The sequence below is a fragment of the Anguilla anguilla genome, chromosome 15, assembly GCF_013347855.1.
Source record: "Anguilla anguilla isolate fAngAng1 chromosome 15, fAngAng1.pri, whole genome shotgun sequence".
Classification (NCBI taxonomy): domain Eukaryota; kingdom Metazoa; phylum Chordata; class Actinopteri; order Anguilliformes; family Anguillidae; genus Anguilla; species Anguilla anguilla.
The window spans coordinates 22,199,193-22,217,454 of NC_049215.1; the positions used below are offsets into that span (position 1 = coordinate 22,199,193).

An 18,262-nucleotide genomic window follows, 5' to 3' on the forward strand; every position below is an offset into this window, starting at 1 on the left:
ATTTAGCTGGTGGCACGCTGCCCTCGAGATCACAGTGCCCCCCGCAGAAATGGCAGAGAGGAAACGAGAGGAGTTCATACTGGCGTGCCATCTGCTCCGCTGCAATAATCTAGGTCACCCCAGAACCAGCAGCGGCCCTGCTTAGCCCCGTACCCCCCAACCCCGAATCGCACCTTCTCCTTGGGGGTGCAGGGCTGGGTTATGGGGTGTCTCACTGGTTTCCTGAGGATTTGTTAAACTGTGGATGGTTCTTTATTGCATTTTATGCCGTTCAGCTATCCTTGTGATGCAGTCTCTTTATGGTAAGTTCAAGGATGCAGAAGGTGTAGCTCCTTCACTCCAACCAGATTCTTATGTGCTGTATCATAAAACGTGCTGACAAATTGGTATCTTTGCTGTAGTGCATTTTTTTAATATCGGGTAGTTGTGGAGGAATGAAACTCGGTCATTTCCAGGGCCACATGACAGGCGAAACACGGCTTTTAATCAATTTTAATAACTGAAAAACGATGCAGCTACCAGAGGAGCTACCATAAAAGCTGATCATTTCTGCTGAGCGAACGGACCTGGCTCAAAGTGATGGTAATTGCAGGATTTTCGCGCGGGTAAAAAGCGTGCGTCAGGAGATGGCCCGGGGCTGGGGGTCAGGCCGGATCATTAATGCAGATCTGGCCCAGCCGGAGACACGCGGGGGGGACGCCAGTCGGCCTGGAAACCTCCTCGCCCCCAACGTGCGGGTGCTTCCATTTCTCTCCCGTCCGAGCCGGACAGCGAAGAAATTGCTCCGTCTAAATTCCAAGGGCGGGTGCCATTCAGGAGAGGGGGCTGTAATAACAGGGACGGACGCACTCGCCCGAATCGGTTATCATGACAAATCTCCACCGAGCAGGAAAGTACGGTTCGCGTATTACACGCCGGGGAGAACGAGTGCCGCACTTTCCGCTCCTCGCCTGATTCGTTCTCTGCCTTTGTTTTTTCCCCTCGTTCCCTCGCATCTCCCGTCCCCAAAATGAGGAAGTGCCAGACACGGCATGAAAAGGACATTTAACCCAGAAAAACCGCCCAAGTTATGGTGTAACATCTGCAGTGTCAAGCTATCTGATCAAGAATATATGGATTCCTGTCAGACCTCTTTGAAGCATTTGGGAATTCACTCTCTACTGACCACGGCTCACGCATATATTGCTTTTCATATTTCAGGAGGTAAAATGGGAAATAAAGTAAATGAATCCTGTAGATTGACTTGCCTTTTTTTGTCACAGATTTATGTTTAAAAAAAAATCTGGGTGGTTCCATATGGGATGCCAATATGTTTGTAATTTCAACATGTTCTTAGTTTAGTTTAATTTAAAACACCAAATTAAGTTATGCTGAAAAATGATCCACGCCCAATTAATTTTCCATTTAAATTCACCAATATATATTTGTGTGTGTCATGATTTAGTTTATTTATTTATTTATTTATTTATTTATTTGATTGACGGCCCTAGTATTGGTCACTTCTGTGCCTAAGCGTGTGTTTCCTAACTGTCATCGAGCTTCAAGCCGGCTGTGCTCTTGAAGGGACAGTCATATGAAATAATTTTTGCTCAAATTGAAGACCTGGGTCTGAGAGCGGTTGAATGTGGTGTAACCCCCCCCCCCAGCATAGACGGGCCCCTCCGAGGGCCGCTTTGGCCTGGGAGAGTGTTTGTCTGTGTATTTGTTCACTGGCGCACTCCTGTCAGACTGATGACAGGGTTCTGTCCTCAGAGGCTGCCCGGCTCCACTCAGTGGGACAAGCGTGTGCTTTTGCAGGAGCTGATGGTAGGAGCACTGCCAGTCCAGCAAAAGCACGGGAGTCATTGTTCATTAACTCTGTGTCAATCTATTGTAGTGTACACAATGTGGGGGTTGGGTTGGCGGATCGGTTGGGCTGGGTAAATCGTGTGCAGGCCTCCATCAGAATTTAATTACTGTGGTGGTCTTTGTGGCGAGCCTGTACTTGGTTGCTTTTGTGCTCAGTGTGCAATGATGTATTGTGTGTTGTTACACTTGTACACGTATTTGTGAAGCCCCATTACCAGGGCCACCAGTTTATCTTCGCCACGTGACCTGCACTGCATTAAACTTGTAATTCACTGGCTATCCTCCAGGGGTCCTCATAGAAACCCCAACAGCACAGTCAAGTGACTGATTTTACAATTGAATCTCTAATTGAGAGGTTTAAAAGAACAATTAGTTGATCTAATATGCAGAGTCAGAGGAAGGAAAGTGAACATGGACGGATGTTTAAATGCTATGAAAAGCATGTCTGAGCTAACGAGTGAAGCATGGTAAACTACATTGGATTGAATTTATTTAGCAGAACTTACAATTTACCAATAAATACCAAGAAGCTAACAATGGACTGACATTTAAAAACAAAGGAACACAAATTACGGTCTGAGCACAACAACAAGGGGGGCTCATCAGTCAGCAGTGGGAAAAGACAGACTTGAGTGGGAACAATGTCATTCAAGACTTAACAGATGCGTGCAAATATTCCACTGGAAAAAGTGGACAATTAAAAATTACGTGCATTTGTAATCAAGCATGTCATGGGAGGGCAATTCCGCCAGGTTGACAGCTTCGACAGAGCTATTCTTTGCATAAAAGAAATATACAAGCAACGTATCTGTAGTCACAGACAAAATCAACAGATGGCACAGACAATTGTGTTTTACATATTTAATTTGTTTAAGGGAAATCCCTCACAACCTATATAAATATATATATATATATATATATATATATAATCAACAAATACTGAAGCATGTCCATGGTAGTATGGAATCAAACTGAATTTAACACATGGTAGTCGCTTGGAGACATCGCTGTCAATCATTGTCTCTGCTTAATTAGTGTCAATTACATAGATGATTGAGGTGGTGCAAATGGGTGATTGTTTGAGAAGTGGCTTGATAAATAGGCTATCGCGACCTTTAGCTGGTGGAGGACACCTTTTATTCTAAGTATTTTCTTATAAGTAAGTCTTTTTATGAAATGTATTTTTTAAAATATCCAGTTTAATTCCACAACCAAATTTGACAGAACGTAACTTAAGTGCTAACCCGCAACTAAAAATGGTAAATAACAAACCTTACTGCAGTGCCGGAGTCAGAGTGATTTTGAATGACTGATTTTTGCCACTGCAGAATATTCCGGAACGAGTCGTATAGCCCTTGCTGCACGTGATGGGGCAGCCGAGGCAGCGTTTCGGTCTCTGGTGCATTGCGCACAGGTTCATGTCCTTAATGAAACCTACCAACAAACGCACGCGTTTAATAAGCCCCTAGAGCGACTGTCTGTGTGTAGATGAATGGCAGCAGCTGAGTGGGATGCTGTTAGCGTGGTAAAAGTGCGTTTGGGCAGCGGCGTGACACTGGCTGAGGAAATGGATTTGCTTCCCTGGAGCAAGGTACTTCACCTGAATTACTTGTGTAAAAATTCAGTGGAGTAAAGTGATATGATGCAAAACTAAACCCTGCACGTCCCTCTGGATAAAGGCTCAGCTGTTTTTATTCAAACGTAGTGTAGTGCCATTACTGCTGGGGTGATATAAAGTGTGCAAAATTCCCATTACAGTTAGTGGGCTTTTAAATAGTGTGGGGGTGCCACACGGATTTACGGCTTCAGTGTAAAGTAGGAAGGAGAGTTTGACGAGTCTTGAATCCAATAATAGGTTTGGAATCCAATGATTTGGTTTGAAAAAAAAAAATAGCTTTGGCATGGCTGGCATATCTTTTGATTGATTACTACTGAGCAATTGACAGGTTATAGGGAGCCTCATTTTCTCATAAGCACAGTAATTTAGAGTATGTTAAAGGAGCTCGCCAAATTAAAGAGGCCCTAGGCCTCAATTTTCTTAATGTGCAGTATAATTTGTCTGATTGAGTAACATATCTGCACTTATGCAAAGTTAATATTCAGTTTTTTAGAAATATTCAATGAACTGGTCTCTCACCAAAGAAAAAGTCTACTGATAAGGAAGACATGAGTATGCAACCTTTTCTTACATATGTGAGATGACATTAAGGCTATACACTATGCTTTACTAGTGGTCTAAATGTATCCCTTCACTGTGTTCCCTTCATTGGCTGCAGTAATTATCCTTTAACATTTACACGTAATTAGAATTAGAAAAGGATTTTAATTTCACATTTTCTGAAAGAATGCGTTAAAGGCAATAAGTCTTTTTTGTTTTTAAATTAAGTACACCCTGTTAAACTTGTTATAACCCTGTTAAAGCTATCATCTGCATATGACCAGCTGAAAAATATACACTACATTTTCAAAAGTATGTGGCCACCCGATGATCACACCCATATGTATTTGTTTAACATGTCATTCCAAAACCATGGAGATTCATATGGAGTTGCTGACCCTACTTTGCTGCTGTAACAGCCTCCACTCTTCTGGGAAGGCTTTCCAGTAGATTTTGGAACATGACTGTGGGGATTCGCTTCCATTCAGCCACAAAGGCATTAGTGAGGTTGGCACTGATGTTGGGAGTTGCATGTCCTCCCCTAGTCTCGCTTGCAGACAGACCCCTGACAGCTCGTGACAGTAAGCCCCCACCCCAGTTTCCAGTCGGGCGCTAGGAGGGGCCTTGCGTTATGGCCGCTTGTCATGTTGTTTGACGGGACATGTAATGGTGTTATTGACAATCTGTCTGGCCTGCCTCTCAGGCGTCCGGGTGGTTTTTAGGACGGGCTTGACAGCCTGGCGTCAGTGGTCTCTCGGAAGTGGGACACCAGTGGCGGCTCACATTTCAGCTGCTCCTGTATAACTGTTCTGAGGGTTGTGATGGACTATGACAGATCCGCAAACCCTGGGTCCTGTTTTGATTTTTCATTACTGTAGAATGTTCCTGTAAGTCTAAGCTTGGAGAATTTGTTTTACTCATTTCATTTTCTTTAATAATAATTTGTGTGTGTGTGTGTGCGTGCGCGTGTGTGTGTGTGATTTTATTAGATTTCTTTTGGCTCAGACTCCTCTCTAAAGGGTGGCCTCATTTGTCTTCAAATGCTCATCTGCCATCTAAAATCAAATATGGATTTTAGAAATAAAATATGGAGTATCAAGTTATTTTAAAAAGGAGGGCCATTATGAGCCCTTCCCAGAAGCTATGGGCTATTTTCTCAGAGATGCATTTATGCTGTTTGTCATGCCAAAGAGAACAAATGTGTGCCTCTGTGTATATTCTGTTTAGAAATGAATTTGCACATGCACACACTGCATGAAACATTTTTTTACTTTATACTGTATAAAGTTTTTTTTAGTAGAATTTTGTTTTACTAATACAGTTGCAGCACCAGGTTCCCTTTGATGTTCCACATTGGAGCTTAGATTGGAATTGAGTAAAACAGTCAGAGGTGACCAAAACTGAGAGAGGGAAAAGTGTGCCATTATTAAAGCATTAAACAGTGTGTTATCCATGTAACAATAAAGGCTAGTAAAGTGGTGAATTTGCTATCTTCCTAGCACAGTTTCTGCATATATGCCTTGTTGTCAGGGTGTATAGTTGAGCGCAAGAGATGGAAAAGTTCTGACCTTTCTGGTGGATTGGATTGAGGTAGAGCACTGCCTGGCTTCACAAAATGGAAATGTTCTTGAAAAGTCGAAACTCGTCAGGCAACCCGGCCATAAGAGTGGGCAGAGATTAAGGCCTCTGTTCAGAAAGACCAGACAGCGAGCGCTAATAAAGTTTGAGCTGGCGATATTGATAAAGTTGTTATTAAAGAAGCCAGTGCTTGCATATTGATCTGTAATTATACACACATCAGCAAACTGAAAATGATACTCAGGCAGGGCACTTACGGGCTATATTATTTTTACTTACCGCATTCCAGTAAAGTTCTGCAGTTGGGGGGGGGGGGGGGGGGGGGGGGGCTCTCACTAATGAGTGAAAAATATCTGAGAAACCAGGTTGTAAGGCTAATGCAGAAAATAAGGTCCTTACCACCTGACTTTCAGGAGGCCCTTTTCTTCACTTAACATCAAATATTAGTGCTGTTTATTGTAGAGTCTCTTTATTTCACACTGACATGCATCATATTGACCAGCTAGTTTGTCCCAGATTCATTTCCCTGTAAATCTCTTCCTTGATTGGCTTTTTACCTTGATGAACAATGTATTTGTGGCGCACATTATCAAGGTCTTGTTGTCAGTACGCTGGTCAGAGACTTTCTTGACATCAGCCCATCTCATTGTCCTAACACCATAGGTAAATAGTCGGCCTGGGGTTATGGCCGCGTATTCGGCTATTATAATATCCAATTACTTCCTCTCATTATGCCAAAGTTCCAGAGAGTGCAAATGCTAGCTTGTTTCATGTTATCGTGGAAAGCCAGTCCACTTCTGCATCTCTGGAGCCTGCAGCCAACTGAACTATACAAAGCTGTTCATTTGAGTGAGAATTAAATGTCTTTGTTGCTATTCCTTTCTTGCTTCTTTTTCTGCTTGGGTATTAGGATTTTCTGAAAGCACTTTCCTTTTTTTCTTTTCTTTGCGAACATTGCATTGGAGGTCTCCTGCCAGATTTCAGTCCCATTCAAATAAGAGATTTCACAGTAACAGAGTAAACCATTCTGTGTATAGTTTTATCTTGTTGATTGTTAGTTCTCTAGACATAATTTCAGTTCACGGAGTGCTGTGTAAGTCATTTATGAAAATCAAAAAATGCCACACTGAGAATGTGGTTTAGTCATTTTTCTTCTTAGTCAGGCCATTCATCAATCATTGAAACAATCAACCAGCTACTGTATGGTGAAGGAACTGGGCTTGCAATCAGATGCAGGTTCAAATCTCGAAAGGTGTGCTGACTGGCCCCTTGGGCAAAACTGGAACCGGAACTGCTTCAGTAAATATTTCGTTCTACAAACTGACATGTGAATCTGCTGAAGCATAGCCATATGTTGAATCTTCTAAGCAAACACATGGCATTACATTGCTGTTGTAAGTTTATCAATGTTTCCTGCCTAGAGTCACAATCAATTGCTTACCCAAGCATCAAAACAATTTCCTTTATACCTTTTTTCAGTGCAATGGCACCATGGAGTATGAGTGACTTTGTGTAGGAGGACTCCTCTCCAGGCATCAAATGAACTGCATTAGTATTTATTTTCTGAACAGAATATGCACTACCATAGCTTATCGTTCTATGACTATCATTTTTCTTCATTATTCTGCTCGGTACTATGAAAATTCATGGGCAGAGAGTATTCATATGAGATTATCTCAGAATACATTTTCTTTAATAGCTTATGATTTTCGCAACTGTGACGGGTTTGTGGATAGAATTGTTATGATCATATAGACATAATTTACTTTTTCATGGAAAACATTTTAAAGGTTGTGTATAGTGTATTTAATGATGGGGCATATTTCTGCATCAGTTTTTGGCATGCTGATTTATCAATATCGTGTATAGTACATATGGCATGTACATGGAAAAAAAAATTTGGGGGAGAAACATATGTTGTTCCATTTTATTAAAGGATGACCTAACCAGACACATGTGTAACATTAGCTCATTCATGATTTCATGAATCCAAGATGCCAAAGTGGTTTAATGATTGATCAAGGCTGTTCAGGTTCTTGCCTCTGTCCTGTATCAGTAAAAGGCCAACAAGATGCTGGGATGTGCAGCCAAAGGTACTGAGTATAAATCCAAGGAAGTTATCTTATACAGTACAGTTTTTTTTAGACCACACCTGGATGGCATACCTGCCATCCCACTGTGCGCAGGGAGTGCTTCCAACCCTGATTCCTTTCCTTCAGCAGTAGTCTCAGGTCCTTGGATGAAATAACATCACGAGGAGACAGTACCTTCAGCAGTAGTCTCAGGTCCTTGGATGAAATAACATCACGAGGAGACAGTACCATAGCCGTAGGCCTACCACTCATCATTCTTTCGGTGCATCTGTAGGATGAAGGTAGTTTGTGTGCAGTTCTGTGGACCATACTACTGGAAAGATATAGAGGCTCTGGAAAAGGTTCAAAGAAGGGCAACCAAATTGATTCCTGGTATGAAAAATAAAAGTTATGAGGAAACACTTGAGATGCTTAATCTCTTCAAGCTTAGTAAAAGGAGAGTTTGGGGTGATTTGACTGAGGCTTTTAAATTCATAAAGGGGATTAACAAAGTGAAGTACAAGAGATTCTTCAGGTTGAGTTCTATTAGTAGAAAGATGGCGCATAAATGGAAATTAGCAAAAGGTGAATTCTGTACAGACATTAGGAATAATTTGTTTCGTGCAGAAAATAGTCAATGTGTGGAATAGCTCACCAGGTCATGTAGCAGAGGCAGCAGTCAGAGCAGTAGATACAATTCAGTTTGGAAAATGGCGAACATTGTTGACTGAATGGCCTGTTTTCATCATTATTTTATGTTAACTCACCAGGCTAAAACCAGCTGAAACTTAAAATAATCTTCATTTTTTATTTTTTCCTAAACTGCACTGAGAATCTCACAAGTGACCGTTCATTTACTGAAATGTTCACAAAAGGTTCCTTGCATTACTAAGTAACTTGGCAACCAACTACCTTCATCCTACAGGTGCACCGAAAGAATAATGAGTGGTAGGCCTACGGCTATGGTACTGTCTCCTCATGATGTTATTTCATCCAAGGACCTGAGACTACTGCTGAAGGAAAAGAATCAGGGTTGGAAGCACTCCCTGCGCACAGTGGGACGGCAGGTATGCCATCCAGCAAAGTTATGTCTTGGCGAGGCATGCCCCATACCTATACAGCATTGATTTTACTGGACATCACACCAAGGGGCCAGAGAGGGCAGACAGTGTTAGAAATTCCAATTTGAAACAGTTGCACAGACCTGTGTACCTTTTTTCTTTTCTTTTGCAATTAAATTTTTTTTTTTAATCTGATCTTTCTTCTACCGTTTAATCCACGTGGAGAAATGTGGCTTTGTCCGCACTACCTCGTTTTAAAATAAATATATATCATAAATATAATATAAATCATTTTTGGAGGAATTTAGCGGGCTAAAAAATATTGCTTGGGGACGAGGGGGGCTCCATCAGTCACAGAACACATTTGTAAGAAAATAAAATCAAATAATGGCAAAAGTAATTGGTGAATACTTTCTGGATATATTCTGAGCTCCCTGACAGTATCCAAGAGATATAGCTAGACGGTATCCTTCAATCACTCCTGGTGTGCTATTTGTTGTTAAAGGCATACTCTGTGATTGGTGAAGCTTATATCTGGTTTCTATGTGAGAGGTGTTGACAACAATGCATATGCCTATTGTATTAATGCCAATGCCCCTGAAGGACCACAGTATTTGTGCAGATGCTGTATCCCTCCAGGACCAGGGTTGAGTAGTTGTGCAGATGCTGCGGCCCTCCAGGACCAGGGTTGAGTAGTTGTGCAGATGCTATGGCCCTCCAGGACCAGAGTTGAGTATTGTGTAGATGCTATGGCCCTCCAGGACCAGAGTTGAGTAGTTTTACCGATGCTGTGGCCCTCCAGGACCAGAGTTGAGTAGTTTTACCGATGCTGTGGCCCTGCTCTCATTTGGTTTCTACATCCTCACTTACTCCTGATCCACATCCTTGTTAAAAGTCTGGTTGCAATCTTATGAATTTGATTGTTGGACATTCCTGTTTTTTTTTTTTTGTTTTTTTGTTTTTTTCCTCTGATAGTAGGCTTATGTTTTCCACTTTAAATCTGGAGCTAACAATGCACAGAAACTCATCATTTCAACTGACCAGTACTGCTGCACCACGCCAGAGCTTAGTGCTGTAAGCTTTGTGCGTTTTTGTTGAATATGCAAGGTCACAAAGAGGGAAAAATGAATATTTATAGAGTGATATCAACTCAATGTTACAGCTGGCATTGGTCAGCTGAAAATATATTTGGTTTAAGGGCATTTCTCCCTTACCGACAACCTTCATGCCACCCGTGTCTGTCATCTGCCCTAGGCCAGGTTACCAGAGAGGGCATGACACGAAGGGCAGAGGCTATTGATACGCACGTTGAAGCGGCTAAAGGGCGGGGCTTCTAAACGGGTTGTTGCAGGTTAGTTGCAGCTATGAAAGTCACCCTGGATGAGAGTGTGGTTTTCAGATAGGTAATGAAAGCAAAGCCAATCTTGCTTCTGTAACACAGTGGCTATGGAAAATTAATTGAAAACATGTGGAAAAATAATAGTACTGAGGTAAAAAGCAACATTTTCAATTTTTATTTATTTATGTTTATAGATATTATGAGTGAACAGTGTGTTTCGTCATTTTCGAATACCAAGGTGAGAGAACAGAGAGCACCAAAGGGAGAAGCTCTCTTTTTAGAATTCACTGCAGATTCAGGAGTTCTTACATATTAATCCAAGTAGTGACATACATTATTAATACCAAGAGAGTTCTACCTGTCAGAGGACAGAAGGCATCACCTTCAAAGTTGTCCTGCCAAACGATGTCTTTTTCCAACATTTTTCATATTGTGAGTTTAAGAAACTGACCCAGCAATATAGTCTGCTTTTTTTTTTTTTAATAGGCCAATACAATTATGAATTGTTTAGAATTTTGTGATGCCCCATGCCAGAAAAAGTAATTTGTCGTACGAATTAAATCTGGGTTATTTCTATATTTGTTATTACTACTGCAAATACAAGAAATTGATGGGGATTTTAAGTTTCTCTCACTCCACATGCATAACATATTACGAGCAGGTCTCAAAATAAAGGCCCCATTTAATTATAACTGATGACAATAATAAAATCAATTAAATTATGGAAAACAAAAATGATCATGATCAACCTTTTTTCAGTGACTGAGAACTGAAGCTCAGCTTCATGTATAAATAATGGACATCCCGCAAGGAGCTCAACGTTGCATAACCGAGTGCAAAAATACAGCCGCGCACAGCGCTCTTTCATATGGTAAAACCTGTACAAAGCTCGGAGAACAGCGCGCACAGGGGCTGTGAAAAGAGGGCCCTTGTTACCATGGGGAACAGGTACAGAGGAAAGCCGGCAGAGAGTCACGCCGAGAGGAGATGCTAACGGGAACGAGCCGCGAGTCTTCATTAGGCTGGTTCACACTGTGAGAAAGTGGCTCGGGCGACGGCGGCTTTCATGGTGCGCGCTGGAGCGCGGGAGCCGCCAGGTGCCCCGGAGACGCACACGGCGGTACGAGACAGAAGACGCAGACAGGATAGGGTTTCTGTCGGACACCTGTGTCTGAGCCAAGGCTCAGGAGAGCGGCACACAGCTTCACTCATTGGCAGTGGCAGAGATCAATAAAATACACCTTATGTTCCACGCTGCAGGCCAACAGCGTGAGCCTTTGAAACGAAATGTCTGTTATTTGTTTTATTTTCAACATTTGAGTTGCAGTTTCCTCAGCATAGGGAATGGCTTGAAAAAAATCTAAATCAGACCTTTTTGTTTGTGCAAAATGGAGTTATTGATGTTGACTGCCATATTTTTGTTGGCAACTTACTAAAATAGTAGCAACTGCCAGTTTGTCATTAGATAAACTCCTAAATATCCCAATCACAGAGCAGTATTTAAACAATGCTATTAAACTAAGCATTAAACTGATACACTAAAGAATATTTTATCCTCTCTTTTTGCATTAATTTCATTATATTCTCATCTCATTTTCTTTGTCTCTGATATTTTGAAGCTCTGCCCACACCTACACACAAAGTGGAAAAATGGAAACAGGAAAATGGCAGTAACATATTACACAGGTCACATCAGAGTTGGCGCTAGATGTAGGTGACATATCCGGTTACCAAGGGCGCAGTTTGTACGAGAGGGTGCCAAACGAAGGGAAGAAAATAAAATCCCCCCCCCCCCCCCCCCCCCCCGTCCATGATAGCAGCAGCACTCCCCACCCCCCCTTCCCCCTGTCCGCAATCTCACCAGCATCACCCCTAAAGCCCCCCTCCCCCCATCCCCCATCCCAACAATTCAGCCCTGGATCTCATTGCACCGATCTAATCACCTGTCCTACAAAGAAATCCTGGGGGAAACCACTGAACCTGGTGCACCATGGAAGACCACTGAAGTGGATGACTAAAGAATATTTTCAATAGTGAAGAAAAACCCCTTTTCAACTGTTGATTCGAACAAGAACACTCTTTGGGATGTAGGCATATATGTGTCAAACACTACATCAGCATAACCTCAGAGGGTTCACTGTGAGTCAGATAATATCAGCAGGATTCTGGAGGTCTTTTGAATTACTGCGGCTAAACCTGCTCTTTCACTGCAGGTGTCACTCAACTCAAGTCATTGGGTATAATAAGGAAATGCATATTGAGCAATGATGTGCAGTGGTCGACAACACCAGGCGCAGTCTTTGTCCCTAACTCAGTGCTTTTTATGATAATGAACAGGTTTGATTATGATAGTTTTTAAAACAAAAATTCCTAACAATGTGAACAGTTTAACCTCTAGATTTAGCTCTAAAACCTTATATATTTTTTCAGTCTTCCACTTCCCTAATTTGTTTTGGCTCTCCCAGCATCATGTAACTTCAAAACATTGATACCTCATCCTCAGGAAAGTCTGGCCAGGTGACTATCCCACAGCACTTTGCATAAGAATGCTTGGCGGAAAATGGCTTCCTGTTGTCTCTCCTGTCTGCCCCCAAACTCTTTTGCTTTGGAATCTTGAAGGACTAATGGACCTGCTGTATACCTTCTTTTGTGTTTTGCGTGGTCTTCTCTTAATAAAATAAACAAGGTGCCTTCCTGCACTTTAGTGGTATTGCTTTTATTTGGAAAAAATGCATAATGGATGACACATTTGTGCCTTTGTCTTTGTCATTCCGCACGTACAGCTTTCCTCTTCTGCAGCTGTGCTCTTTTTTATTTATTTATTTTAACAGTTGCCCTCTCACAGACTCTTGGGATACACCCACACAAATATGTGCCACTCAGAGAAGTAAGGGAACCACTAATTAAGACCACAACTGGAAATGTCAGACTCCCTATGGCTGAAAGCAGATGGTGAAATTGAAACTGATGAAACCCTGGAAACATCAGTTACATCCTAAACAAGTGCTGCGTCACAGCCTGAGCCAAGACCCTTAAAGTTCCATGTGGCCTATTAACAGCAACATGATCAATAATACTACAGCATCCCGTTTTAGAATTTTTTTTTCTTTCCCTCCACCAAAATAATAAGGAAAGGTGGGTCTACAGGACAATAACGTGTCAAGGTTTGCTGGCTCGGGAAGGTTATTTATTTTATATTTTTTTTTATAATTTGAGGGCATGTCACCAAACCCCAGGAAGTCATAAATAATGAGGAAATGGAAAGGGCAGGTTGCTGAAAACAGGATTTAAATTAGAATGAAATAATGAGACGTCGCAAACAAGACGTGATCTTAATTAGAGCAGTCTGCACAGTGACGTTCAGCAGATGCACATGAACACTCTGGAGTTGGAGCTGTGAAGACTTATGTTTTAGTCCTCGAAGGCTGCAATGCGTGCAAATTTTCACTGGCCTCAGTTTTTTATTTGTTACGTATTTGGAGTCATATTGACAGTCTTGGCAACATGCATTCAAGGTTAAAATTATTAGTAGGTGTATGCTGTAAAACAATGAGGGACTGATTCACTGGCTGTTTTTCCTTGCTTTCTTTGATTTGTGAAAAAAAGGCAAAAACATCATAAAAATGCATCAACTATATCAACTATAGAGTATCAACTGTAGGTCAGACTATAGGTCAGACTATTCGTAATTCTTTTCTGATAGACAGAGAATATTATCCTTTGATATACATGCAATTTTCTATATTGATTTTCCATAATCAGGAGCTTATGTTATTTAGCTTCATTAAGTATTTTCAAATCATTGCATTAATTGCATCACTTTAGATGTGCCTATTGACATTGTCATTTCATTAGCCTGGTCTTCTGCAATCTTATTTTTCATTATATGTGGTGATCGATCACTAGACTTGACAAATTAATTTTATATAGAAAAAAAGCTAACTCTTGAAATTAATTTGAATTCAAAGTCAAAGTTCAATGAGTCAGAGTTAACTACAAATGAGAATTGAACCCAAACCTTTGTATTGAATCTTATGATGGGTGTGATTTTTAATTTAACTAAATAATTGGATGCATTTATCATACCATATTACTTGCCAACTGAATTTCATTGACCTGGTTTTGTAATCTTTAGGTAATCCACTGTGCGGTTCAGTAGGACTCCTCGTTGAACAAATCACACGAGTTGAGAATTCTGCCAATGGAGGAAACAACAAACTGCTATCCTTGAGGAAAGTCATAATAATAATAATAATAATAATAATAATAACCCACCTGTTTCTTGAAATCCATCTAACAGTGTGACACATTTCCAAGTAAATGCACTGTGAATGGAACTTTGGGCCCATGAGTAAACTGCACCTTTGTCCTTCACATGTGCACAGTTAACCAGTTTATCCAGTATTAATCATAAGCAAGCATAGTTAGTATGTAAGTTGCATAGGCAGCGTGCCTCCTTTTCTTAATTATTCTGGAATGATGGTTTTTGTGTGCCACGATTGTTAATAAAATGGAATTTTCTGGAAACAAAGCTCCTTCCACTATGAACAGTGAAAAAAGAAATTGTATGTTAGCCAAGCACCCTATAGGCTTTACATGTTTGATACTGCATGCCAGTGGTGGCAGCCATTCCACCGCTGTTCTATTAACATTAACCATTTGGAGCAAAAACAAAACAAAAAAAAACTTCTGCACTTCATTTCAGACAGAGCAGCTATGACCATGACCGGTAGCTGCTTGAGGAATGCAGGAGTGGGTAGGCAAAGAAACTACTGTGTAGTGTTTGAAAACTTCGCTAGCTAATGTTTCCTTGCTATGCTTATCAAGCTTCATTTTTGCTAACAATTCTCATGATTCCCATATGCAGCTGTAGTAGGCCGTATCAGTCCAAGCTGTCAGTTCCTCCTTAGTAGTGACTCTAGCCATGATTTAGGGTAACAACTAGGATAGCTCACTAAGCAAATATTGCTTGCTAAGCAATATTGTTTTATTAGCTGCATGAAAAAATATTCCTTTAAATCAGCAAAGTGATTGATGATGTGTTGATGACAATCCACACTGGTGGCCCTCAACTGAAGCTGAAAAAATGTTGCAGCAGCCAGGAAGATTAATCCTGTGATTAACGTTGATTGATTCCTCGGCAGTCTGCCCAAAGGCGAACTTATGAAATAATTGTGTGTTGTAAGCTTTGTCTGTGCGAAGGTCTAAATAATGGGCAAGGTGCTTGTGTGAATTTTTGTTTTTTCCTCTCTTTTTTTGGAATTAACTCTTGTTTTGAACATTGGTTTTAGGATCATCAAAAAGAAAAAACAATATAGTCATCCCCCCTCTGCCAAAAGCCTATGCCTATTGTTGTACTTTATTGTATTTTGAGTAGCTAGACATTGTTCATTTCCTGAGTCTTTGGATGTTTAAACAAAACTTTAATCAGCTTCAGTGCATGATTAACATGAATATGTTGTTGTCAGTTGTTGGCAGTGAAAGATGCCTCTCCACTTTGTCAGTTGACATTTCTGATTGTTTCTAAAATCGCCTAATTGTGAGTTTATTCTTGTTGTTTGTCAATTCAATCAGTGAATCACTGCGTCATTACATACAGTTAAACGAAAGGAATGAAAGCTTTATCATTAAATCAGATAATTTAAGAAGTTTAAATTGAAAATGAATACCAGAACTTCACATTTCGTATGCACACATTTTATTCTTGCATCCTGTTTACAACATAATTTTGGGTTCAATGTTTCTGAACTGTCATTACATTACATTTCAGACATTTAGCAGACGCTCTTATCCAGAGTGACTTACACAACTTTTTTTTTACATTGCATTTACATTGTATCCATTTATATGGCTGGATACACTGAAGCAATGCAGGCCAAGTACCTTGCTCAAGGGTACAATGGCAGTGTCCTAACGGGGAATCAAACCTGTTACCTTTAGGTCACCTTACACTACACTGCCACCCTGTCTCCATGTTTCTGCCTGCTTTTCATGTTTTCCAAGTGCCACAACTTGGGGTGCAATGATGCACAAAACTCACTGTTTGGTTTGGCTGACGGTTTTGATGTCACGGTTTTGCTTAAGTTATGTATGTTTTTGGTGAAGCAGAGAATGACAATCTAATGCCAATGACAATCTAACTTTATTTGACCAAAAATGTTATTAAAAGTGGTTATATGTAATAAAATCATTTCCAAACGCTTGAGAACAAATATGTTTTCTCAGGTTTTCTTTCAAAAAGGAATGTTACCACTTATTTCCAAATAGAAAACAATGCCCACATTATAGGCTAAGGCACCAACATAAAATGCAGCACAAACTCAACCTGGATTAGACTGTTAACAAGATAAGAGAGTACATTCAATCATTTGAATCACAGATTAAAGCTAGCCAGTTCTTAAAAGCAGTATAGTTTTTCCACTTGAAATTTAAGTGCAGCATTTTACTATATTGAAACAAATTGACATTATTGCAACTTACTGTAAGTTTTTTTTCACCACTGTGTTAAATGCGTGCTTCCTGTGTTTATAATGGACAAACCAGGCTGATGTTGACGTTACTGGTCCATCAAGTTAGCTGCGTTTCCATTAGCATACAGCATACCTGCGAATCAATGCTTGCACACAGACATTTTTTTATCCTCCACCTTTTTTCCCCCATCACTACCGTTGTTAACACAAACAGCAGATATAAACAATGTTAGAGGATCCTCTAACTGTTTTTTTTAGCGCACTTGCCATTTCGGATGCTGATCAACTGGGTGGAGCTTCAGCTATAAGCTGCACTTGCTGCAACTTCACCTGAAAATGCAGTACTTCTGGATTTTCTATTTAAATGAAAGCAGCATGTGGTAACTGGTCTTTGTATTACTTATTTACAGTGCTGTATGACATGAAATAGAAATGGCCAATATAACACGCATAACAAAAAACAAACAAACACACGCATGGTAGGGTGCTGAAAATGTATCTAGACATAAGAGTATTTTTGAAGCAAGTGAACAGAACTGTAGGTGGGGAAGGCACACCTCTTGTGAGTGTAGACTCCAGTAAGTAGCAGACCAAAAACATGACCTGCAGGTACAGGGCTTTTTCTGTCACGGAACACTGAAGCATTTTTATGTGCTGATAGAGGCAAGCTGAGAGACCCCTCTGATCAGCTCAGACTGACCTCCTCTAATCTCTCAGAGTTGTGTTCAAAGGAGACGAGCCACCTGTAGACGTCACAGAGCGCCACCCGCAGCGGCGTGTATTAAACACGACGCACCCCCTCAACGTTTGATTGCACGTGGAGCTGGGCTCCAGAGGGTGCATTTTGCAGGTTCAGGCTGTTATTCTGCAACACTATGAAGAAGAATATCCCGTAGGCCGGTGTGTCATTTGTCTCCTGAATCCAAAATGATGGCTGTAATCGACATTGGCTTTGTGACTGGGGAAAGCTATGAACGGAGCTTGGGAACCACCCACTATCACAGGAATGGAAGGGCAGTGGGGAAGGTGTCCAGCCCCAAAATTGGTACTTGTTACTTTCTAAGCCAATTTCAAAAACATTTAGGTGCAGCTGCAGATGAGAAAAAAATATGGGGCTTTTATGCATCAGTGGGGACTTTAAAAACAGGGAGAAAGAAAATTGAGGCTGTGGCCTGGATTCAGTCGAAAATCTATGTTTAACTTTAACTTTGCAATTTTGCAAGTTCTACTTAGGAAAAAAAATCATTCATTCTGGACCATTCCCCTTTTTTTTGTTAAACAGCTCTCGTGCAAGTACTCTTTTAATGCATGTAATTCCGCTAAGTACTACCTTAACTGAAACAGTGCCCACAGCTCTGTAAATGCATCTCATAAAAGCGTCATTGACAGTAATGGACAAATTGTTCATCCAAACACTTGGGAACCATTTTCCTGTTCCTGATGACCAATCTGTAAGACATCAAAGGCCAGGAGACTACCAGTAAATTATCTTCACCCTGGATCAACACTGTTTCTAAGAAATCTGATTGTCAGCAATTATTAGTGATTTCTGCTGTGTTACCTTACGTTGGCTCCTGGTTCCTGATTGAACAAAGAACTAACTGGCAATTGGACCGGAAAGCAGAGCTATAATTTCAGATTCCCTGTTTTTGTAGCCATAAACCACAGTAGTAGTCCATGCTTGCAGTGTGACCATTTCTGTTGGCATGGCCTCCAAAAATGAATATTGTTAACAT

The 18,262-nt window shown here is 40.8% G+C and overlaps 1 protein-coding gene across 2 annotated transcripts in view; it reads left to right on the forward strand.

Moving 5' to 3' along the window:
- The window catches only part of LOC118214568 (contactin-associated protein-like 5), a 150,034-nt gene that overhangs the window by 7,946 nt on the left and 123,826 nt on the right, over window positions 1-18,262 (forward strand). The window lies entirely within an intron of this gene.